General features: G+C 36.9%; 1 long non-coding RNA gene across 1 annotated transcript in view; it reads right to left on the bottom strand.

Annotated features, from left to right (window-relative positions):
• Positions 1–25,207, bottom strand: part of LOC140695608 (uncharacterized) — a 159,811-nt gene extending 134,604 nt beyond the window's left edge. The window contains exon 1 of the long non-coding RNA XR_012071283.1: positions 25,161–25,207. This is a non-coding gene — a long non-coding RNA (uncharacterized lncRNA). The remainder of the gene's footprint in view (positions 1–25,160) is intronic.
• Positions 25,208–27,381: the final 2,174 nt, after the last annotated feature.

Raw genomic sequence — 27,381 nt, 5'->3', positions numbered from 1 at the left:
TTTATATGACTTTCATATATATCCTTAACTTAAACACCAAGAACTATGTCAAATGCTGTTACCACCATGGTAACCACAGGACAGGCTGCAGGAAAAAGAATACTAAACACGTGACACTGGTTGTAGCACAATTTTTGCAACCTTGAATTTATAATAAATAGAGTTGTTCCATTTTATTAAGCATTTGTGACTTTTCTCTGAACCAAAAGACAGAAGGGCAGAAATATAAGAAACAATGTAGCCATTTGGTAAGTGAAATGGCATCAAAACATGGGCTAGAATTTTGCTTGTGAAGGACATTTAGATGAAGAATTTACAATGTCACAAAAATAATCCCCCCCCAATTAAAAAAAAAATCTCAGTTCAAAAAGCTACAGTGGTCTGTCAATGAAAGAAATATCAAGCAGATGTTTCCCTTATTTCCAAATATATTTAGAATTCTGAGGGAAAACCTCAGTGGATGTTTTTATTATGCATCTGTTGTGGTCAACATCTGGCACAGCTCTTACCAATCCATCAATCTTACCCTGTTGTCTCCTTCCCACTCACAGAGAGACTGTAAATAACTCACAGGATAGAGCATGGACTTTCTTTTCTCTCTCTCTTTCTTTTATTTCTTCTTGCTATTCTTTTTTGTCTGTTACATTTTTCATAGTAAGATAGAAGCAGCACAGAAAACAGAACATCTATTTATACCATTTATAAACTGTATAGTATATATGCTACCTAAAGAAAGAATTACAAATGCAGTTTAGAGGTAGTAGGGATAGAGAATTTAAATTATTTTTAAGAGAAAATGAGTTGTCTTGCATCTGTCAATCTGTCATTCATTCATTCATTCATTCAACAAGTATTTTTCACTAACTACCAGTACATGCTACATAGCACAGTGCATTATGGTCTATGGCTACACAAATTAAAAACAATCCTTGCTCTTATGCAAGACAGGGCATACATTCAAAGAGATATTATAAAAGTCTGTAAGTGAGGGATCAAACCTGCTGTTGATCTTACTTATGAGACTTTCAATTGTGTCAACTGTGAGGAACATTTTTAGGCCTCGACACAGGAAATAAGAGGAAATGTTCTACAAATTAGTTTACGCAAAGAGAGCTACACCAAATTCAATCACACAGAACATAGTTATCATCCAAATTATTTTTGTTTTTAGACTTTGGATAAGTGGGTCTCTGACTAAAGATCAGAAGTTTGCTTTTATAAAAGGAAAAATATTTTGTTATCACGCTTGTTATACTGGATTTCTTTGCACAACAGATTCTTAAAGCCACCTTTTCTTGATTGACTAAAATCTTATTGAAAATTTTAAGGAAGTGAACAGTCTTGATTTTCATTACTCATTCATACTTCCATTTGTGGGAACTTACTTGTACACACACGTCTGTAAAATTTCTAAGTAGAAATTCAGTATGTGTATTAGGGCTCTTGATTTTAAGTGAAGAAATTCAACCTGAACTAACGGGAAGAAATAAAGAAATCGTTAACTCATAACAAAGGAAAGAGCAAGAGTGGCTGGAACAAGGGACTCACACAGCTTCAGGACTCTTCTGCTCTCTGATCTCTGCTTCTTTCTGTATGTTAGCTACAGTTTAATTTCTCCTAGGCGGGTCTTTCCATTCTGTAGGAAACTTGAATATTGGCAGCAAGTTCTGGGTTCAGATCATCCCAGATTTACCGTCAAAAATTTTCCACCATTCTTTTTTTTTTTAATTGAAGTACCATCAGCTACAATGTGTCAGTCTTGGTGCACAGCACAATGTCGCACCATGCATACACACACACACACACACATTTGTCCCCATACTTCCTCTCAATATTTTCTACCACTCTTGAATTTCTTCCTCACTCTAACCTTAGTCTGAAACTTCTCTAAAATGTAAAATTGAAGTATTCACCTCCAACTCATTACTAAAGCCTGTGACGCAGTGTCAGGAAGAAAGGAAGTTCCAATACAGACCACATGGACAGCTGGGATGGGGGCTGGGGAGGGAGGAAGGAGGAGGGAAGTTCTACAGAGGTAGGAAGAACGGGTCTTCCAAAGACAGAGATGCTAGGCAGACAAGTAATGATAATGACCCCAAATGTGGCTAAGATATCTTAAAACATTTCATGCTACTGTAATTCTTTTTATCAGAACTTTGTAATTTCTGTGCAGAGTACATGTTCATTTATTATTGATAAAGGAGTTCTCCTAATTTTGTTTTGCTGTTCTAGCACCAAATACATTGCCTGTGATTAGAAATAATGGAATTCTATCCAAGGTTATTATGTGATTCTTTGTATATTATAACTATTTATTTTTACTTACCCTCAATAGCAGTATTAAAATACTTATGGCAGTGATGGTTGTGTAATCACTAAAAAATATGTGCTTTTAAATGCTATTAATTAAAAGAAACATATTAGATATTTGGGCCATTTCTAATACAGTCTAATTCTTTAAACATTACTGTGAACTTAGATTTTTAAAAAGTGCTTCTAATAAATTCAGACAGACCTCTTCTTACAATGCAATTTCTTTCTGTATTGTTACAATCAAAATGTCTTGCTCAAACTGCACTTACTACTATGATTTGGGGGGGAAATCGTAGATAATTTTAGCTTTCTAAATGGCAATTTCTATTGAAGTTCAAATTGGTACTGACTTAAATGAGTGAAAATTAGTCCCTATTTTCCTTTTCTACAATACCCTTCTCTCTAATTTTTTTAATGCCATGAGCTATTCATTCTCTATTTTCTTCACTTTTATTCCAAGTGGATTCATACGCATAGCTTCTTATTTCCCAGATCTGCTATTTCTAATTTCATAAGGTCTAGATTAGATTCTTAAGTTTGAACCTTGTAGCATAAAAAAACTTGAAGGGGTCAGACAGCTGAATGTAATTAAGATTGATTGGCTGATTCAACAACAAAAATAACAAACCAGATAAGGGCTTTAGTAGTTGTGCCAAGCAAGTAAGGAAGAATCAAACAACCCAGTAGCTGGAATGAAACCATTGAATTTGGAAAGACCGAAGCCTGTAAATCCACAAGCAGGGTGTCAACACCCATTAAGATGTACTACAATGTACTCTCTTTGGGACCAATAAAATATAATACACTTACTAGGAAGATCTGGGGAGGTGTGTTCAACTGCAAATAGTAAACTGAATCTCTGTATTGAGTGGGGTTTTGTCGGACATTTCACGGTAGACACCGAGCCCCTGGGTCTCCAAATTCTGCATTGCAGAGTTTTCATAAAACCTTTGTGTAGTGCTCCATAAAATTCAGTATGCACATAGCTAGTGGTCATGTGATAATTTAAGATGGTACACAGAACATTTTTCTTTTATCTTTACTCAGCTTTTAATATATTTGCTCTAATATAAACATTAGAATTGTATAGTAGAAAAAATATAACATACATAACACCCACATTTTTCATGGGTAATTTATTAAGACTAACAAGTGAAGAAGATATTTAAGGTACATAAGGGATCGATTTAAAGGAAAAAATATTCAGTATTCAGTTGTTCATTCTGCAAATATTAAGCAGGTAGTCAGAGCTGGCCTCTTTGAGAAAGTGAGATTTGAGGAAACTTGGAGAAGGTGAGGGAGTGAGCCAAGTATATATCTGGGGAAGAGTGTTCCATGTAGAGGAGAGAGTTAAAAGAGAAGCCTTTTTAGGAGGAGTATCTGCTGGTGGAAGAAACAATAAAGATGCCAGTGTGGCCAGAGCAGAGAAAGAGAGGAGGCCAAAGATAATGATTACATGGAGTCAGATCATGTAGGTCCTTCGAGACGATGCCTAATTTGTCATACAGTCTGGGACTCTTATTAGAGTAAAAGGGGACACATTTATTTAATAACTCCATGAAAACAGCATGCCTAAGTGGGATCTGTCCTAGGCAAATGAGAACATAGTTTTACTCTACTTACAGGACAATGTCAGGCTTTTTACTCTGAGTACAATGGAGAGCCATTGCAGGTATTTTTAAAAAATCATCTGTGCTGCTTGTTGAGAACAGATTGTAGTGGAGCAGGTGTAAAAACAGACAGCAGATGATAATTCAGGTGCTATGAGCATGTGACCAAATCTGGGAAGCCCTGTCCTAGCACATGTGCCTGTGCTAATCCTCTTGACGCAGGATAATTCTGGTGGGTCCCTAGAAGAGGAGATGTCAGGATAAGCCTAAAGAGTCTGATCCATACCCAAGATATCACCACTTACCTTCTATAGCACTGGGCCAGGTACTAGAAATACAAAAATCAAAACCATACACCTAAACTCAAGAGATTTGATTGGAGAGAGATAACACATGTTTAAGTGACACATAATATAACCCTCAAAGATATTTGGTAATACTAACAGCCTGATGAGTTACTCTCCACCTTAAGTTAGAGGAGGAAGGAGAAAAGACATTCTGGGCAGACATTGCAGATAAGCTGTTTCAAACAATTCATATCCCATTTCCCTTCTGAAGCATCTGATAAGCCCCCAAAGAGAGTGTGTCTAGTTTTAGAGCTTAAAAAATCTTCTTCGGTGATTCTAATATTAGCCCTTAGCTTGAGAACCACTCACCACAGTGACAACACACTGAATTACAGGATATTCTTCTGGGAACTGCGTTCCTCATTTCAGAATTAAAAATCAGTGTATAGTTACATCCTACTGTGAGGTGTTAAATATAGAAAAACGGGGAAGACAACAGGCAAATTGAACTCTTGTACAAGTGAGTGAAATTTTCAAAATGTAACTAGACAGATGATTGGTAAGTAGACGGATGAATGATAGATGATAGATAGAGGTATGGACAGATAAATAGGTAGTAGCTACATGATGGACAGATATAGATGATTAGATAGATAGAAAGATAGATAGACAGATAATTTATATGTATTAGTCAGCTTGGGCTGCTATAACAAGATGCCACAGACTGGATGGCTTAAACAACATTTGTTTTCTCACAGTTTTGAAGGCCAGAAGCCCAAGATCAAGGTGCCTTCAGGGCTGGTTTCTGGGGAGAGCACCCTTCCTGGCTTGCATACAGCTGCCTGCTCACTGTGTCCTCATGTGGCATCTTCTCTGTATGGGTACAGAGGGAGATGTTTCTGGTGTCTCTTCTTTTGCTTATTAGAACGCCTGTCTTTCAGATTAGAGCCCTACCCTATGACTTCATTTAACATTAATTACCCTACTAAAGTCTCTGTCTCCAAATGCAGTCATATTGGGGGTTAAAGATTCAACAAGTGGGGACACAAGTCAGTCAGTAACAATATAAATCTATAATTATCTATGTACTTATCTATGTCTATAAACCTAAATCTAACTATCTAACTGTCTATCTGTCTGTCTCTCTATCTAGCTACATTCTAAAGTGCTGGATACTGGTAACCCAGTAGGGACTAAGTGGTTTGAATCGCTAGGTCCAAGCCAGTTGCTACAGCTCTTTTGATAGGCAGCAAGCCTGCCACTTTGACAGCGAAATGATTTCACTTTGACTGAATTAAATTAACATGAACCTAAAAAATGTAAATCTTTTGTGTGTGTTTGTCCAAGAGCTAGTTTTGGGGAAAGAGCTCTGACTCAGAATAGCAGCCAGTTACATAGCCTGGGTGCACCTCAGGAGAGAGATTTGGGTAAAAACGCTCACCTGTCTCAGAGCCCTTACAGTTCTACACAAGTGAACAGTGTCTAATAAACGCACCACTAGTGATTCTCCGTGAAAGTCAATGTGCCTCTCCTCACCGCCCTCCAGCACAAGATGATAATTTCAGTGACCTCTGTGCTATTCACCAAACCCTTTCCCAATTGCCAGTTAGGACCTCAGCTCTCACTTTAATTAGCTTTTGTTTTACCTGAATGAACTGAACTTGCCACCTTTAAGCTCTCACTTTAAACTGATCTAAACCTTTTTTGCATTATACACGCTATTCCTCTTTATTCCTTCAAGTGAATCTCACAAATTGAATATTATCTCCATACTTGAACAAAGAATTTCAATGCCTCTCTCTGCAGGTCTTCTGTCTTGTAGATAACAGTGATTCTAAAATGTTTCATGATAAGTCTTTCTTTGGAAGGAATTTAGAGAATGTTCAGGTTGAAATGCATATTAAATGTAAAGTATAAACTCTTCATTTTACAGAGGAGGAAACTGGTCAACAGAAATTCCATGGTCTGCTCATAATTACTCAGTTAATTAATGTCAGAGCAAAAATTACAACGCAGGGAACTTAATTCCAAATCAAAACAATGTTATACTAAAAAGAGGATCATACTGAAATGTTTTCATTTCATGTTTTAAGAGACAATCACGCATTTCCTGGATTAGAAATCTAGAGACCAGTGTGCCACTGTTCCCATTAATAGATTACTGCTGAGAAATAAATTCGTTTGTTATCCCTTTCTTTTATATGTAAAATGAAACAGACTTCTCAACCATCTTAAAGGAATATTCACAGTACTATGTATTATGTATTATGAGCTAATGACCATCACAAATTGTATTCTGTTACGTTCTTTGGTCTTCCAAGAGGAGAGCTGAAAGACACAGTCTTTGTATTTCATTTTTAAATGGAATGCACTGCCAAACATACAGAAAGTCATTCATGCAAATAGCAATGTATAACGTGCCAAGAGGTTATATCCTGGCCAAATAAAAGTCAATTCACAAATAAATATTTTTAGAAATTGAAATTTCAGTGGATTTAAGCTCCAATTATGTGATCTGATCATTGTAATGAGTAACATGAAAATGATGATGGCGATGAAAAAAGTTAACATTAACATGGCATAATATGCCAGGCACCTTTTCAAGCATCTTACATTTATTTGACCCTCAGAAAAGCCATATAATACAATTATCCTATTTTTTAAAGCTTCTTTCAGTAAAAGGCTTGGGTATTGTGTGTGTGAGTAGGGGAGGAGGAATTTTATAAAATCAATGAAAAAGAGAAAGGCTGAGAGAAGTAGCTTTGGTGAGGAAGCCTACTCTATATTAAGAATAGGGACTCTTTTGGCTACATGGGAAGAAAATTCAGCTCAAATTGGCTTAGTTAAAATGGTGTCCTCAGCATTTGGTCTCTCTCCATCTTTTAGATATGCTTTCCTCTGTGATGGTTTCATTCAGGTCAGTTCTTGCTGAAGGGCTAGAGATTCAGCCACAGCTTCAGGCTTAGCTCTCATTGATTTAGCAATCCCAACACAAAGAAAACTTTTCATTCTAATCATCAAAGTCGTAGTACTAAGTTGGAGTTTCACTGGACCCATGCCCATCAAATTGGCCCAAGCCAATCACTGTGGCCATGGAGCTAAAATAGGATTCACCAAAACTAGGTCACGCCTATTCCTAATACTAATCATCATCCAAACAAAAATCAGTTTCTACTACTAAATGAAGGGAGAATAGTAGTGGGAAAGTAAAAGTCAAAGTTGCCCACAGCATAGAAATAGGTATATAGATGAGCAGAGTAAGACAGAAATCATTAAGTATTGGTGAAGGGCACTTAGGTAGGAAAGTCAGTTTAGGAGGTGCAGAAAGCATACTGGAGAGAAAAGGGAAAATTAGAGTAGAATATAAAGGATGTCCTTATCATTATGCAGATAAAAAATCACAGTTGGGTTTAAGAGAAATAAGTTATGACTTTTATTCTGCATTGAGCTTTACCGTCATTCCTCAACTCTATCGAAAGTAAAAGACTACATTCATTGGGTTCTGCATTAAATAAGCTAATAGAATATAATGTCAGGTCCCAAATTCAACCCAGTGCAACAACCAAGCTATTTATGAAGTACTGTGTTAGACAGTAATAGACTGATGAAAAAGACAGACTCATAACCACCTACAACCCAAAATAGCCGATGATGGTAAGTACTATAACAGAAATGCTGATAAAGTTCTTTGATGGGGGGCATGGAATCTGGAGAGGTTATTAACGATAGGCAGAAGTTCGGGGGAAAGGCATCATGGAATAGGGATTTGAAAGATGAAAGCATCTTAATGTGAGAAATCATGGGGACACTGTTAATTAAGTGAACTAAGGCAAAGAGGGTAAAATAGTGTTTAGTGACTTGATAGTAGAACACTAGAAAGAATTATGAAAGGAGATGAGTTTATAAACTTAGCTGGTGACTAGAGAATGGACATCATACAGAGGGGTTAAAATTCTTCAGGCAGAGAGGGACAATTCCAGAAGATCTTCAACTATATGCACAATGTCATGAGTTGTGCAGAGTGGCTAGAGCTGTTCTATAGAAAGGATGTTCTGGCAGTAGTGGCATTAAAGATAGATTGGAGGATAATCCCACTCCTGGGCATATATCCAGAAGGAACCCTACTTCAAAAAGACACATGCACCACAATGTTCATAGCAGCACTATTTACAATAGTCAAAAGATGGAAACAGCCTAAATGTCCATCAACAGATGACTGGATAAAGAAGATGTGGTATATTTATATAATGGAATACTATTTAGCCATAAAAACCGACAACATAACGCCATTTGCAGCAACATGGATATTCCTGGAGAATGTCATTCTAAGTGAAGTAAGCCAGAAAGAGAAAGAAAAATACCATATGAGATTGCTCATATGTGGAATCTGAAAAAAAAAAAACAAATACAAAACAGAAATAGACTCATAGACATAGAATACAAACTTGTGGTTGCCAAGGGGGTGGGAAGTGGGAAGGGACAGACTAGGATTTCAAAATACAGACTAGACAAATAAGTTTATACTGTATAGCACAGGGAAATATATACAAGATCTTGTGGTAGCTCACAGTGAAAAGAAATGTGACAATGAATATATGTATGTTCATATATAACTGAAAAATTGTGCTCTACACTGGAATTTGACACAACATTGTAAAATGACTATAACTCAATAAAAAAATTTTTTTAAAAAGATAGATTGGAGGAAATAAGCCAGAAGCAAGGAATTTCACTGAGAGGCTATGGCAAAATTCTGAGTGTAACTGCAGTGGAAAAGAAGTAAGCAATAAAGGAAAGAAATTGAAGCAAAAAATAGTTCGGAGTAGAATCAACAGAACTTGTCAATAATTGGCTGTGAGAATTGAAAGAGGAAGAAACAAAAAATATTTTCAAGACTGGGAACTTAGGAGAATGATGACACCATAAATGAAGCTAGATACCACAGAAGGGAAGCAGGTAGGTGTGTGTGTGTGTGTGTGTATGCGCCTGTTTTGTGTGTGTTGGTGGAGGGGGATGGGGACATGGCAAAGGGTGAAGAATGACCTCACAACAAGAGAGGAAATAAATGTCTGATGGAAAAGCTTAATGATGCAGTTAAAAAGCACAACTTTCTGCAAGATGTGGATATTAAGATAAAATTTATAGTATATTTAGACTTTTAAAAATGTTATTTATGTTTTCTATTCACTAACTCTGAATCAGACTTATATAAAATCAGTTAAATCTACCTTTATTTCCCTGACTGTACCTCTTTAATAATCCTGAACCCTTGCCAACTAGACTTGCTACGTTTATACATTAAATAAGCCTAAGCTTTTAAGAACCAATTCTATAACCTATATAAAATTTAGTTCATTTTCTGTCATTCCCAGAAAACAGATTCTTGATTTGTAAGTCTACTTTCTTTCCTCTAAAGATAGTGGAGAAGTAAATATTTAGTGAATATGCCCTTATCCTCTGACACAGGCTCTCTAGTCTGCTTTTAAAACACCCTGCAGTTTCTTTCATCTTAAAACTAGCCACAGTTGGACGTGATTGCTTGACATCAAACATTTCTTGAAAAATGTCAAGCACTTGTTTTGAGTGAGAGTCTAGCTGGATGAGGAAGGGAAGCAAAGGGCCTGACAGCTGCATTCATACAGGGTGGTTTCAGTGATCACAGTGCCCTAGCAAGTCTTTTTCCTTTGGCCTCTACGTTCTCAAATCAGGAATATTCCCTAATGGCATATCTAGCTTTAACATGATAAACAGTATGTGCTGAGATGAAAATGCATCAGGGAGCCTGAAATGACTCTAGGTTAACTATTAAAGCTAGAAAAGCTCATTAAAGCTGTAAATTCTTTCCCCTAATTCAAGTTGTTGGGAGCACTAACTGAAGACTCTCATTGAATGAGAGTCCAGGAGCAAAGACAAATCAACCTAAAAAAGAACAAAGAAAGCTGGGACTAAGGGAGATGATGAGATAAAGGGTCAAACAAAGATGAATGTTGCCTTTAAAGACAGTCACATTTAAAAAAGAAGAAATCATTATTCCACAACAGCAGATGTTGCCTTCCCAACAACCTCTTTCTTATTCATTATTGTTCATGAAATTCTAATTTTTCCCACTCCTCAGATGACTTAGAGTTAAGTCCTAATAACATTTACCATGTCAAAAAAAATCCCATTTTCTTCCCAATGACTGTCTTAAAAATGAATATGCTATGTAATTCTGGCCCATCAGATGAGGGGGAATCTATTGAGTGGCTTCTGGGTGAAGTTCCCTTGCTAATGAAAAAAGGAGCACACAAAGGGATGTCTGTCCCCCTTTTCTTTGAGATGGTGTCAGGTCTGCAAGTGATGACACCTGGAACGTGAGCAGCCATCATTAGCGGTGCTAGTCAAGGGCAGAGTCCGATGGCAGGGCAGAAACCAGAGGAGCTTGGATTGTTGAGGGTTTCGTTTAATTGCTGAATTAGCCAATCTGAAAGCCACTGTTTAAACTGCTACGCTTTAAAATACTCCAGCATATACACTGTGATAGTATGTGAGTGTAACTTGGGTGAGCTCACAGCATTCTAATCAAAGATTCCCTGCCCACGAGTGGTCGATGAGCATGGCAATCAAGAATACAGGACTGGTCTACTGCATTGCCATCAGGAAGTCTCTACCCAAGAAGAGCTGTTCTAAGAACTGTTACCTGTATCTTCCTCAGTTTGCTAATTAACAGACTAAATGTCAGAAAAGGGCTTTTGGTGATAAAAATAGCAGCCAATTGACTACTATAATGAATGTTAAAATTAGGCTCTCACTGGTGAAATTAAAGGTGTTTAAGTAATGAGGATTAGCTAAAATTATTTCATAGACACTTCCTACTCTTTCACGAATGGAGAATAAGAATCTAGTAAGATCATAAGGGTATGTCTTTTGGGATTTTGCCCCAGGCTAAATTCCTAAACAAGATAGTCCCTAATCATAGAATTTAGAATTCAGCTTGCCTGCAACCAGCTGTAAGGATGGCAGAATTTGTCTCAGGAATCTTGAAGATTGCCTTCGATGATCCTTGCATACAAGATAGTGGTCTGAGGTGTTAAAGAGATAGGGAATTGGGACTTCTTTAAGCTTGGACAACAGATTATGTTAACTCTTTTCATTCATTTTATTCACTGATAAATATTTAGTACAGTAAATATCTGTAAGAGTGTCAGTGTGCTTATTTTTCAATACCACCCAACCTTGGGACTGTTTGTTTTGAGAATATTACATTTTATTTATTGTTCAAGCCAGCTGATTCAGGTTTTCCTATTACTTGCTGCTGACAGCATCCTAACATATACCATGCCACCACCACCAGCTCTCCAGTTATCTCTGCAATTTAGGTTGTAATTTGAAGGGTATGAGTTACAGGAAAGGTTTTCTATTCAGGAAAAAATGTGTTGTGGGAGAAAAAGCAGTAGGATGGAAACCTTGAGATGAAGTTTGAGGACTCATCACATAACAGCCTTGGGTATGTCATCCAACCTCTCTGAGCTTGAGTAATAGCCAAAGTAGCAAATTCTGAGGAAGGGTGAGTCAGACAGCCTGGGTTTAATCCTGTCTTCATTACCTACTAGCTGTGTGGGCTACCTATGCCTCAGTTTCCTTATCCATACAATGGGCAAGCACTCATTTATAGAGTTGTTATGAGGTTTAAATAAGACATGTTCAACCTTTAGCACAATGCCTTGCATGAACGCTAAATAAATACCATTATAGTCTCTAAAATAAGAGACTCAGTCTGAGTGACCACCTCATTTCTCCTCTTTTTAAAATTTTACAGTTTTACTTTCATCATTGTAGACTTCAAAGTGAAGAAAAGTTTTTTAAAAAGGTAAAATTCATCTATTCTAAATTCAGTGTCAGTCCTTGGGTTTGACAATGCCATTCACTCCTTTATTTACACAATCAAACATTTATTGAGTGCATATTATAAACAAGGCACTGTGCTGAACACAGGGGATATCTCTGAGAAGCTCTCATTCCTAGAGAAAACAGGAATATCTATTTTTCCCCAAAGATGAAATTTCTGCTTGCCCAGGTATTCTCAACTTTCACACTAGTCCTTTCTCAAAACAGGTCTGTGATACAAATTTGTGTTCCACCTTATACAAGTCTGTGTTCTGAATTCCTCACTCAACGCGGAAATTTATAATCATCTCTTTGCCAGTGGTGAGGGAACAATGGTTTTGACTAACGAAAAGCCTGAAGAGAGTTAAGAGAATGAGGAACCACTGCAATCACAAAAGATATCGATGTAACTGTCCACAATCACAATTACTTCTGACACTGCCACACTAGTCACACATTCATACTAATGAAGGGAAGTGCCAAAAAGGAAGATCTGGGACAAGTGACTTCTTTAAAATTAGTAACTGTTGCTTCCTCTCTTCTCCATAGGGCTCAGTTTATTTGCTCCTTAGTCGGGAAAGCCAATATTTTCCCCTGTATAATCGTAAAACACTGCTCATAAATTGATCTCTTTTAATCAGATGCATTTACATGCAAGAGTGCAGTCAGTCTTGGCAACCTGAACAAAACCCTCATGTGTTTGGAACCCACTGTATTATACACACTTGAAACACCATCTGTAGGCAGTCTCTTCCTCTCCAACTTGTCAGGATGAGTGGCAGGAGAGATTCATGAGCTGACATACTTTGTTAACTGGCAGTGACAATGCCAATACAAGGGGAACACCTGTATCAGCCAAACCTGGTGAACATTAAACAGTTAATTGAGTCTGAACACATATGCAAGTGAGAATCCAATGTCCTTAAAACAAAACCTGTGCCTCTAAAATCCCTAATTGATGTTTTCATGTCTTAGCAATCACTACAAGGACTGGGGTCACTTGAGTGTGAATCTCAAATCTGTGACTGCATCTTGGAGATGATCCTTAGAACTTTAGATTGTTGTTATCTTAAAGGGAGTGTGGGAGGAAGCCAAGAATCAGTGATCCTTGTCCTTGTCCTGATCTTTCTTCACCTTTCTCCATGGTAAGAAAACAATGAATTATCTCAGCATGGACGGTATTCTGAAATCTTTCCCTGAAATAATCTCTAAAGAAAAAGTGTTCACAGTAGGTTTTGTGACCGCAAATAAAATTTTCTTAATCAAAACCCTCTACTTCTGCACAAATTGAAATAGGTTGATCTTCTCAGTGTGATTCCTGAGTTTAGGTTTTTTGAGAAAGCTGGCTGAAGAATTCTGAAAAAATTGGTCTTGTGTAACCAGGACAAATTGGGCAGGTAGAATGGTAGTCAGCCAATGAATTTATGTGGGCATTTTTGCATGCTGTGACTTCAGTTAATGACAGCTGCTGGGGAAAAGGAGTCAGAAAGAGCCAGAGTTCATGACTCAAAGAGTGACCAGGGCTCTAAACTATGGTTGCCAAAGTGTCAAAGTGAATTCTGGCTCCAGCCAGACCAAAACTAACACCTAACAGGCTACTAACACAGGAGACAGGAGTTTCCTGGGTGTGGGTGGCAGTCCTGGTTGAGAGGAAGATCTGAACTAGTTACCAGAAGCACAAGAAGCAAGGATCATTAAGAAATAACCAAGACTCCCAGGCTCCAAATAAGTGAGCTGGTGTTAGGGCTCTCTTCCAGGTAGGTGCTTATAATGCAGTCAGAGCACCTAATGAGTTGGATGACAGTGCAGGTTGAGAAGAAATATGATGACCAGGTGATTAGTGGCTCATCTCAGGGACCCCAAGCTTATAGAAGCAAGATAAATTCCAAACCCCCACTTATGGGAGGCAGAAGCATCTATTGTATGTATTCACAAACATAGTCAGTACTGGCCCAGGGACTAGGTGGTTTGAACCTGTCTGTAGCCCTTAATGAAGGCTGCTGAACAAGATCTGGAAAGAAAAGGACTAGCAACTGGCAGGAATTCGTTCTTGGACCTCTCCATATCGACATGCATATTGCCATCAGCCTAGGTCTTTCTTTATCTCATTTTGGCATTTGACCAATACATGGTAAAATGTATTACATTTTTCAATTTGAGAGTCCTGACTGCATCTACACACACACCTGAGAAGACTATTCTTATGAAATGATCCATCATCCCAATCCCAGCTCTCAGCCCATTATTATATTGACCCCACTGTCAGCATGAATATAATTAATTATCCAGTGCAATCACTGAGCTGACACATTTATCAGTAAATAAGAATAGTTAGGGTGAGGCCTCGCTTTAAGATGTCACAATCAACATGTTCTTTTCAAGTAATTAGAGAATAGAAAAATCTGGAGATAAAAACAATGGATTGAATATTTCCATGAGTCATTGGCATAGCTCTAAAAATAATTCATAATAATAAGTTTTGAGCTCTAGAAACGTTTATTTAACAAATGCTGGAAAAACATTAAAATCTTTGAGGATGAAGTCAGCTCTCTGTAACTGTGTCACTCCTGTTCTACACAATCCATTCATGATTCAACATGTTTAACAGGGTGTGTTGGTTTAAATTAAAAAAGTATTGCCTTTAGCTTGCAGTTCATTCACACCCACTCCTAAAAAGGAGAACATGGTGTTCCTAAAAGGAAGAATCAACATAAGAGACTATGTTGATTCACTCATGACGAAAGGGGCTTGGGAGGAGTTTGCAAAGAGAAAGGTATGGGGAGGAGGTTTTGGTGGGTTTAGGGGTTTAGTAGCAGACATTGCACTCAGGGTAGCTAGCAGGTCCCTGAAGAATGGGGTCCCCCTTAACTCCCAGGAAATCTGAAAACCAGGCTGAAACTGACAACCTCTTCAAAGGTCACCTGTGTAAGCAGGACAGGTGAAGAGTCAAAGAAGCTTAAATAGTGACGGTATTCCCAATAACCAGTAGGGAGAAAAGTCCAGAATACGTCTCTCCTGTTCTGAAGTGCTTCAAACTCTCTCACTTTAGCACGGCCCTGAAGGGAATGGAGTCACATGAGTGACTGAGATTGAATTTCCACCATCTCTGAAGAATGGGGTTTTATAAGCAAATGTAATTTGTTTTTGAAAAATGAAGGACTGTAAAAAATTTTTCATCCAGGTTTTGAGGATGGTAAGATTTGTACCCATTGCCCATGTTACAGAACAAGAATATCTTCCAACTCTGTGTCTGTATAAGGAAAGAAGGATACAAATAAACAGTCTTAAAAGGTAGTGGGGAAAGGTTTGCATAAAAAGAATTAAGAAATAGAGGGGAATCTCTCATTCATGGTAACCTAACAACTTTGCACAAATCCACATGAGGCTTGAACCAGATCCTCTCTGAGTCATGGCAGGAGGCTTTGTGATTCTCCCAGAACAGAGGTGAATGGGAGGCTAACGAGGTGCTGCTCTTGGACTATCTCCCACCTGCCCTTCTGTCTCCCCCGGAGGCTTTCAGGAGAAGTTTCTCATCACTTCTGATGAAGCAGGATTTTGGCTCCGCCTCCTTCAGAGTATAATAGCAGACTCTAAGACCACTTGGCTGCAGTCTAGGATGGGGTGTGCAGCAAAGGGTTACCCACGGCATCCTTTTTGGTGTGTAGGAATAAGGCCTGGCAGCTGGCATCTTTAGCTACTCTTCCTTCAATTGTCTATGTAAGTAATAAATTCTCTAAATCTCAGAGTGGTTACTTGTCAAGTCAGCGTCAAATCAGTCAGGTCTTGGCCTTGGCCATGCCTTGTCTTCTGTGCTTAACAGGAGGGGAAAAAAAGGTAAGAGAACTACCAAAGTCTAGAAAAGAAGCATGGAAAGATATGTGTGAAATTCATCTTATAGTAAAGTTCTTATCAGCAGTTAGGAAAAATGTAAGCCAAGAGTCCTCATTTTTAACTCCCACTGTGTCTACACCCCTTAAATGTGCAAGTCAGTCCTCCCTACGGGAACACTGTGGTGTGGGCTCTCAAGTGGCTCCAGTGGAGGGTCGTGCCTGAACAAGATACTGGCAGCAGTCACCCCGGGACTAGAAGTCGTGGTGCCTGCATGGAAGCATACTGGGTGTTCTCCCTTTTCTTAATTTTTTTCATTATTGGGTTTTCTACTTTAATGTTTGATGTCATGAGATAGAAATAAATTTTATTAAAAGTAGCCTCTTTTTGTTTTCTTGTTCCCATATTCTGATTGACATAATGAAATTTGGGATAATGACAGGAAAAGCTTTAAGTCAGGGGACAGCACCAGTTTCTGAAACTGTGCTTCTTCCTTGCCCACATAAACAGAGTCAAATCACAAGAAAATGCCTTGGATTTGTTTTTAATATTTTCTCTGCAGAAAACAATAAACCATGGAGGAGGCATAAATACAGTGAAAGGGCAGCACTATAATTGACATATTATTAATGTTTTCTAAACTCACGTTGCAAACTTTGTTTCATGTGCTTTACTGAAAAACGAAAGAAAAACAAAAACAAAACACACACACAAGCAAAATTTTCATTTAATCCCTTTGATTATTTTATGGGATAGTTGATAGTGGACCCTCTCACCACATTCTTTTACATCTATTTCGTTTAGCTGGTGGAAAAGTCTTAAAGAAGAAAACTAGAAATTTAGACAGAGAGAGACAAGTCCTAGAACACACACATACATTTACACACAGAAACATACATCAATTTTGACATTTGACTTACCTCAAGGAATAAGATGTAAGTGAAAGTGTTAACATTTTTAAGGTAACATCTAGAAAAACATTTCAGTTAAAGAACACTTTAGGTTGCTTCCATGAAATATGCTTTTCTAAAGGAAATGTCTATGTATACTTTTCTCCATATGAAAGTACATTTTCTTCTGAAGTACAGTCCCACATGCTTTTACATGTTGAGTGACTAACAGTACACTTCTTTTGCACTTTCATCATTCCTCTAGAAAGACTTAAGTTGTTGCCACCACTCAGTAAAGACTGGTAGCAAGTCTGCTTTCACCCGTATGAGAAACAAACCAACAGAAACTCTTAATCCAGAAGTTACTATTTCTTCTGTATATTCCACCCCATTCCCCTGTCCTCCTGCAATAGTGACTGATAATGTTATTAAGAAGTAAATGGAAGCAAAAAGGCAATGAAGCCAAAAAAAAAAAAAAGCCCATGAACATGACTTTTTTCACCCTGCATCTGGCACCCTAGTCTCAATTAAATGCTCTGACATGTAAATGAATGACGAAATATCACATCTGCCCATAAAGTTGTTACAAAATTTCTTTGGTTTTAAACCAAATGTCTTGGAAAAGTACAGAATAGTCAATCATTCATTCACTCATCAGTAAATATTTACGGGGTCCTTACTACATGCTAGGCTCAGCCGATTTAAAAAAAAAAACAAAACTGGAAACTGCTGCTGAGTTTGGGTCATTGACTGTGGTTCTAAGGCCATCTTAAGTAGGTTAAGAAATTAGAAAATATCCCCAGAAGGATGGACTCTCTACTCTTAAATCCAGTCAATTTAGAAGAAAACTACTGTGGCTCTAGAAGAAAAACTCCATTTATTATGTTCTAAGTAGAAATAACTCCATTTTCTATTTGTCACTGGGTAAAGGAAAGGCAACTCAACTTCAGTAGTGAGTCAGCTGGTTTGAGCACTTAAATTTTCTTAGGTAGGCCACAAGGCACAGGACAAAGAGACAACTGCTATTCCAAATAATTGCTAAGGGTGGCAACATTCCAGATTTCAGGAGCAAAGAGAAATGTACAGTTCTACAATGTATTAATAATAAAAGTGCAAAAGCAAAAGTAGCTGTTACTAGTCATTTTTTTAAATGTGCAAGTCACCATGCAGAGAGCTTAGCTTATAGTCCTGACTCTTGGGTCAACAAAGAAAGGTATTTTCTGACTCCACAAAATAAAGTCACAACACATGTTCACTAGGAGACTATTTCTTTATCTATATCTTTACTAGGATACCTGGCAGCCCTATGAAGATGTGTAAGACCAGAATTACCTTACATATATGAATTACCTTACACATGTGACATGTATGACAAGAAACGCAGGAGCATGAAGAGATCACCTACATATTTGGCAGCAGACATTCAAAATATAAATTCTCACCGGACCAATCAAGTGGAGCAATAGTTGTCAACCGAGGGTGATCTGGCCCCCAGGGGATATTTGGCAATGTCTGGAAACATCTCTGCTTATCACAACTGGGACAGTGTTGTTGATCTAGTGGGTTAAGACTAAGGATGTTGCTAAACATATTATGAGGCACAGGACAGATCCCACAGCAAAGAATTATATGGCCCCAAATTTTAGCAGTTCCAGGACTGAGAAGCCCTGAGTTAGACAAAGGGCACTGTGAGTGCAGTGAAGACTGAGTCTTCACTGATGATGTCAGTCAGGCTCCTAAGAATATAAAGGAGTGAAAGGAAATTTACACTCAGAACAATTATTTAATATTTCTGCTACCAAACATGTAAGCATAGCCTCAGTCATTTTGCAAATGGAAAATCTACAAAAATTCCTTAGAAAATGAACAGAAAAAAAAATGGGTTTTTATAAAGATACCCCATAGTCTCCTGTCTTTATAGTAAGAATTGATTGTAAGAAACAGATTCTAGAATTTTTATCTTCTGTGCTCGTATCAGCTACATCCAAATTATTTATTGAATGTCCATGATATACAGATCCCTGGAGAAATTTGAAACCATGAAACTTATTAACTTTCAGAAGGAAGGGAAGATGTGTTCCAGCCACAAAGTTCATTGGCCTAATCTGTCGTGTATAGCCTTCCCTCCTTTGGTGTACTGTTGTGAGAAAAAAGCTAAAATTCTGCCAGATAACGTTTACTTAGAGGGGTATCTGGGCTATCAGTTAATAATAATGATTGTAACCTTCAAAGCAACATGACTATATTACAAACTTTGAAATTACTAAAGACTTGTCTGAGATTTAACATTTAATTACATCCTTTTTTGTTGTTGTTTAAAATCTAGGTCCATTTTTCCCCTTGGAAATATTGAAGTGACACATTTTGGATTGGACCTGATGGATTTAAAACCACACACACTCTCGCACACACACACACGAACCTAGAATTACTGCCCTTTTCCAGCATATTGCTTAAACCACAAATTACTAGTCTCACCCTGACATCCCATTTTTTAAGTTACATATATTTCTGTTGCCTAACTTCAGCACTTTAGAACTGAGAAGTAAAAGAGACATTTCATTTCTGTCTCTTTTTTTTCTTACTTAGAAGTAGAGGAAAAAAATGTCCAATTTACTTTTAATCTTAAATATTCTTTAATGATATTAAAATAATCTGTTAAGAATGCTAAAAAAATAAGAAGGAGAGCTCTGCTTTCCTTGGAATATAGGTAGCCTCAACTTGGACAGATTATGTGATTCTTCATGTCAAGCCTCAGAAAGGAAGCTATAATTTGAACTTTAAACCAAGGGTCTAATTTGTTTCAAAATCACAATCCAGCATTAAATATTATACAGTGCCAAGCATCATATTTGATATTAGTCTGGGTCACGTTGATTAATGGAATATTAGAAATTAAGGAAGGTAGGAATTACTTCCAGTATACCAGGAACTAGAGATGTAATAACTTGTTACAGAAATATGATTCCATCATTGTTTTAATCTTTCAGGTGCCACTCTACATGAATTGCACATATATTTAACAGAGATTTAAACAAATATTTAACTGATACTAACAAATATTTGCTAAAAGGATTATTATTTTTGCTAAATCTATTAAGCAACCCAGCTAACTAAATGAGTAATTTTTCAGAATATTTATACGTGTCAAGCCTAATATGTAACACATGCAGTACAGTACATTAGTTCTCTAGAGCATCTCTGTAGGTCAATGGAGTAATAAACCCCAGTCATTCATTATAAAGATGGAATGCTGATGCTATTTCCTTATGACTCTAAACCATATGACTTTTACCATGAAAATATCGAACGATTTATACTTCAAAGATAAATTATCAACACATAGATTATGCTTCCCAGTGTTGGGAAATGTGAAATAACAGTAAGGCAATGGTCTGAAGACTATATTACCCTGTTTATATAATGTTACAGATGTGAAAATAAACGCTGGGGCTTAAAGAGAAATTCAGATGGCTTTAGAGCATTTATATCTATGCCTCTTTGTTCTGTTCCAGTTTATTTGGTTTTCATAAGATCCTGTTTATGAGATATTCTGAGAGCCTTTGCTTGCGAGTGCCTTTTGTTTTCTTGATCTAGTGACATGAGAACTAGATGAATACACAGGACACGGTGAGGGAAAGAAGAAATGACATTCATTTGAAATAATATAAAATTTCTTACTCTAACAAATTATAGAATTAATGACTTTAACAATAATTCCAGGACCAAAGAAATCCTTTAAGGGGTGATAGGAAAAAAATGTCTGGTTGCTCACTTTGTACTTATTTATCACTAACCCAAAACTTCTGACTCTAGTGGGTTGAATTTTTTTTTCTGCAAAAAGAGAGAATTAACAGCTTATATTGCCTCTAATATATCCCCTACAAATACTAGTACGAAGCAAAGTCACAAAGCCCAATACTAGCACATCTTACTATCATGGAAATTAAACAGATTTATAAACCCCTGCATGTAATTTTAAATACACTCTTTTGACATTTGTTGTTACCAGACTACAAACACTCCTTCCACAAATATTTGTTGAACACCTACTATGCGCCAGACATATTGGTAGCCTTAGCAATGCACAGCTTACCTCTAACCTAGCACTATTCACACATTACAAGAATAATTCATTCCCTTATCTGCTTTTTCAACTAGACATATTCCTTGAAAGCAAAATCACTGTCAGCACAGTCCTTGCCAATAACGGCTTCCCAGAGAAGGAGGTATTTGAACAGATTAAGGAGTCCTTGACTTATATGTAACAGTCAAATCCTTGAACATGCACAACGAGTATAACAAAGAGGAATAAGTTGGGGTCAGTAGAATAATTAAAGAATATGGAGGGGAGAGTGTCATGAAAACAACCAAAGAAGGAAATCATGTCAAGATGGAGTGACTGAAGTGTCAGATTCTGCAAGAGAGATGAAGTAGGATCAGAGGAAAGGACACAATGATTTGAGAACTAGGGGTCTATTTGTAAAGTCATAGAATTGACTGTCAAAGCTCAGAGCTCTGGAAAGAAACAGTGGAGACATGGAGTGAAAATTCTTCCCTCAAGAAACTTGGATACCAAGGAGAGTATAGAAGCAAGGGCAATGAAAGATAAAGACGTTCTATGTGTTTAAGGTAGCAGATCCATGAATATGTTTATGCGCTGAGGGTAATTCAGTAGCTTTCACCAACAAGGGAGAGATTTGTGATGGAGAAAGGAGGTGACTAATACAGGAGGTTGGGGACATCACGGGGTCCAGAGCAAAAATGGAGAAATTAGAAAAAGCTGGACCTAAATGTAACACCAGATACTATAAAATTCCTAGAGGAAAACATAGGCAGAACACTCTTGGACATAAATCATAGCAATATATTTCTTCAAACCAGTTCCCAGAGTAATGGAAATAAAAGCAAAACTAAACAAATGGGATCTAATTAAACTTAAAAGCTTTTGCACTTTAAGAGTACTATCAATAAAACAAACAAACAAAAACAACCTACACGATGGGAGAAAATATTTCCAAATGATGTGACTGACAAGGGACTAATTTCCAAAATATATAAACAGTTCATACATCTTAATATAAAAAAAAAACCAAGCAACTTAATAAAAAAAAATGGGCAGAAGACCTAAACAGATGGCCAACAAAGAAGACATACAGATATGGCCAACAAGCACATGAAAAGATGTTCAACATCACTAATTGTTAAAAAATGCAAATCAAAGCTACAATGAGATATCACCTCACACTAGTCAGAATGGCCATCATTAAAAAGTCTACAAATGATAAATTCTGGAGAGGGTGTGGAGAAAAGGGAACCCTCCTACACTGCTGGTGGGAATGTAAACTGGTGCTGACACTATGGAGGACCATATGGAGCTTCCTTAAAAAACTAAAAATAAACTTACCATCTGATCCAGCAATCCCATTCCTGGGCATATATTCAGAGAAAAACATAGTTCAAAAAGACACATGCACCCCAATGTTCACAGAAGCACTATTTACAACAGCCAAGACATGGAAAAAACCCATATGTCCATCAACAGGTGAATGGATAAAGAAGATGTGGTATATAAATACCATGGAGTACTACTCGGCCATAAAAAATAATTAAAATGCCATTTGCAGCAACACAGATGGACCTACAGATTGCTATTCTAAGTGAAGCCAGAAAGACAAAGAAAAATGTAAATATGATATCATATGTAGAATCTAAAAAAAAAAGGACACAAATGAACAAATCTGCAAAACAGAAATAGACTCACAGACATAGAGAACAAACTTATGGTTACCAGGGGTTAAAAGCGGTGGGAAGGGATAAATTGGGAATTAAAAAATTGCACCTCTTGGGGAATGATGGAAATGTTAGCTATCTTGACTGTGGTGGTGGTTTCATGAGTGTATACATCTATCAAAATTCACCAAATTGTATATCTGAAATATGTGTAGTTTACTGTATAGTAACCATACCACAATAAAAGTGAGAAAAGAAAGAAAGGAAGAAAGGAAGGAAGGAAGGAAGGAAGGAAGGAAGGAAGGAAGGAAGGAAGGAAGAAAGAAAGACAGACAGACAGGCAAGGCTGGAGCCTCTACAAAGAAAAGCCTCTAACTTAAATGTGGATGATATATGCCATAAGCTAAGTAATTAAACAAGCAAACATAGTGGAAAAGAATATATGCCCTTCATACTAGAAATGGCTAATCTCCTAATATATACAGGGCTCCTTGAACTCCATAAAAATATGACCAACAATCAATAAAAACAGGCATATACTATGAGCAGACAGTTCACAGGAAAGCAAATATAACAGGCTCTTTCTCCAACATGTAAAACGATACTTCACCTCATAACAAGAGAAATACAAATGAAAAGTATACAGATACACAGTTTTTCACCCATAACATTGGCAAAAAAGCAAAAGTTTGACACCTTTGAACTCCTATGTTACTGTTACAAACTTAAGGCAGAAAATTTTGCAATGCATAAAAACTACAAATTCATTTACCTTTTACCAGTATTCCCACTTCTGATAGTTTGTCATATACTGAACTGAAAAAGGACCTGGGCTGCCAGGATTCATTTCACTTTTCAGATTCTGAACTTCTTCAACAAAAATCCCACCGAATTTGAAACACTTCTTGTTTTTTAAAAGATGATATTTATATTACTCACATACAAAATAACATATATACAAAGTTACTTATTGCACCATTGTTTATAATAGTAAAAGATTAGATATCTTGTGTCCATCAATATTGAATTGATTAAATAGCTTATTAAACAGACTGTGGAGCTGTAAAAGGAAACTATATATATATATTCTGTACAGTAGTATATTATCACAGTGTATGATATAGGGGATTCTAGGTTAGATTGTTAAATTAAAAAAAAAAGGCATGATGCAGAATAATGAATTTAGTAGCTTTCATTTGTGAAGAAAAGGGGAGAAGTAAATATATATATTCGTGTATATTTATACTTACATGAGGAAACACAAAGAGGAAACTGAACATTATCAATAAGAAGCAAGAAAAGGAAAAGGGTTAGTGAGAACAGATGTGAGAGTAAGACTTCTCAGTGTATATCTTTTTTTTACCAATCTGCTATTGAATAATAGAACTATATTAGCTATTAGAAAAAAAGCTTTGAAAGAAAAATAAAACAAAATGTCTTATTTGCACTCCTAACCATTTTCATGATCAAATCAGTGAATGCTGCATAAAAGCTGTTCTCAGGCAATGCTACAAGTCATTTTCTATCAGATATTAAGTATTCTGTATAATAAAATATCAAAACTGAGGAATGATTTTTTTAAATGAATTACAGTAGAGCCCGTGTTTCTTCAATACTCTCATGCACTTAATGTCCAATGTGCTTTCCTGAATAGGGGAGAAAGAGGAGGGATTACAACTGCTTGTTGGGAATTTGGAAGCGATGTACTTTTGTTCTCCGTTGACTGCAGGGCAGTCCAGAAACTGGATGTACTTTGGGAATGTGATTCACATGTAAATATTATGGTCATATTTATTGCAGAACGGCAACATGTTTAGCAAGTGCTGCTCAAGGGTACTGAAAAAAGATATTTAATCCACAAATCTCAGATAGTTGGTGTCACACTCTTACCATTTGAGAGACAATTCCTAGCAATTTCTACCATCAAAACAAGACACACATGTACTCAGCAACACATTACCCTGCACCCAAGAAGGACCTCAGCTACCGTGTTCTCTTTTGTTTATATTCTTAACTCCTTGGACACAAAGTCCAAGTGTTTGGAAATGTATTTTGCTTTTTCGTAGGCAGCTGAATACAGTATCTGAGGGGGATACGTTCCAGAACCCTCAGTGGATGCCTGAAACCTCAGACAGTACCGAACCTTACATAGCCTGTTTTTCCTATACATACATACCTATGATAAAGTTTAATTTATAAATTAGGCACAGTAAGAGATTAACAATAATTATTAATAAACTAGAACAATTATAACAATACACTGTAATAAATTTATGTGAATGTGATCTCTCTCAGAATACCTCATCGTACACATTTAACGCCTTTTCCATTTTAACTAAGCATTTATGACACAACTGTGGCTGTAACTTTTGCATTTTGAGATGTGACGGCAAAACCAGTATGAATTCTCTTTTCCTTCTTCACAGTTTCAGGGATTTGTTCTTACAGCAGATTTTAGCAACCTCAGAATACGGGTTTTTTTTGTTGTTGTTGTTGTTTTTCTTTTCTTATTAAGCCAAGAACTCTCACCTTTTCACTTATAGAAAGCACCTTACGGCTTCTCTTTGGCATATTCGAATTGCCGGCATCATTACTCTTGCACTTTGGGGCCATTATTAAGTAAAAAAAGTTACCTGAACCCAAGCGCTGCGCTACCTCGTCAGACGATCCGATAACCAAGATGGTGGCTCCGTGAGTAACGGGCGGGACGGAGGGAGACACCGCGAGATTTCACAGGCTACTCAGAAGGGCGCGCAATTTAAGACTTAGGAATTATTTCCGGACATTTCCCATTTAATATTTTCAGGCCATGGTTGACTACAGGTAACTGAAACTGCCGAAAGCAAAACTGCAGATAAGAGAGGACTTCTGTATTTACTTTTGAAACCATAAAGTTCCACGGACCAAATAAATTTTTTAGTCTTATGTCTAAATGAATTCTGAGGGGGAGATTCATTTTTCATTGAAGTTATCTGTATATCAGCCCCAAAGAATAAGTGCTTTCCACTCTGCCACATACAGCTCTCAGCTAGTGGAATTTCTGCAGCAGACATTTTCCTCTAGAAAGTAAAAAATAAATGAACAAAATCTGTCTCAGTATGTCTGATGACTTGAATTCTAGGTAGTAGTCTTAATTTACAGTTATAAACTGGCTTAGCTCTGTATATCCAAAACCTAAAAGAAACTGAATAGCAAGAAAAGTGAGAATTTACCCCCAAATAGAAAAATTGATCTACACTACCAGTTCTGATATGGTTCCATAATCTGTAAAATTAAGGATTCAGGACCAGGTTAAGTCTACAGGTCTCATTAGTTTAAACATTCTATAATTGTTTTTCCTCTTGGTCGGGCTAGGAAACAAAGCTGCATTTTCAGGTGGTCCTTACACATAAGCCCAATATCTCAAGTCATGCTACTCACTACAACAGACAAGAAAATATAATGTTTAAACTTTTATGCCATGGAGAATTTTCAGAAACATATTCTTATAAGTAGGGAAGTCCTGCACAGTGCAGGGCTCTGAGAAATGAGAATCTTCTTTTTGTTTCAAGGTTTTCTGGACTTCAGAAGCAGTATCATTGTTTAATAAGGTTTCTTTTCACATTTCAAGTTGAGAAATACCATTATGAGGGGAAAAAAAAAATCAGAGTAGTCTAGCAGTGTTCCTCTAAGGGGGTCTGTAGATTTTGCCCTTTCTTAATTGAATATTGAAAAATCTGGGAAAAAAACACAGCTAGAAGAAAATAAGTTTTATCTCTTTATTAACTTTCGATGTTTCTCCCAGGAAAGAGAGAGAGATTGTTGGCAGAAAATAATGAAAACACAAGGAAGGGCTTGTGCTGTGTGCTGGAAGAACTGCTCCTGCGATGATAAAAGTGAAATGCAGATAAGGAACATTATGTTGCAGCCTATTTGCTTTTTTACTTAAAGAAAATTGTGTTTCAACTCCATTCCTATCCATCTTGTCTATGAAGCAACTGTCAACCAAGAGATCTGAAAGCTCCAGTTAAATAGTGTAGACTTAATTACTTCAGTGCCCTTTAGGTATCTAGTGCATGCTATAGATGTTTGCACTGTCATTTTATCACTGGGAAGTACAAAATAATAGTTCTATCTGTAAAAGATGTGGCCTTAACAGGACTAGTATTTTTCATCTTAATGTCCAGAGTACTGGAAAAAAGGAAATTGCTAAATATAACTGAAAGTGGAAATGTACATGTCTTTCATCACTAAATCACTTGGGGTATTTCTTTCAATGCTACATGTTAACAGAACCAGACTTTCCTACCTGAAATGAGAACTTTATAACAGTCACATTGTTAATAGAAAAAGAAGGAACTTCTTGGGCCATCTCCATGCCATGCACTGAAACGACAACATCAACTATTTTCTCTATTTTTAAGTTACATTTTATAACATTTTAATATATATCAAATAAAAATGCATCTTAGGTTTTGAATCAGTTTAACTGGCAGTGTTTTCCTTTTTCTTCTTTATTGCAACATAAAATCACAGTCCATCTTTGTAATCATGAAGAATGGTAGATTATTGACGATTTTGCCTGTCTCGTATAGTAAAAACTATTCATAAGAGAGCATTATTTATTTCACAGAATGGGCCACACAGATAAAGAATTAAACTCAGCGTATGTTTTCTCCTAGCACTAAAGGACACTGACAGCAAAACACACAGTAAAGACCATGACACAATATCCTGTGGTAAGCTGAATATTGGCTTTCTAAAGATGTACACATTCTGATCCCCAGAATCTATGACTATTTTACTTTTCCTGTCAAAAGGAATTTTGCAGATGTGATTAAATTAAGGGAGATTATCCTGGATCATCTGGGTGGA

Source organism: Vicugna pacos, chromosome 3, assembly GCF_048564905.1.
Source record: "Vicugna pacos chromosome 3, VicPac4, whole genome shotgun sequence".
Lineage (NCBI taxonomy): Eukaryota > Metazoa > Chordata > Mammalia > Artiodactyla > Camelidae > Vicugna > Vicugna pacos.
The sequence above is the reverse complement of the archived record's forward strand: the minus strand, read 5'-3'. Positions and strand labels throughout refer to the sequence as shown.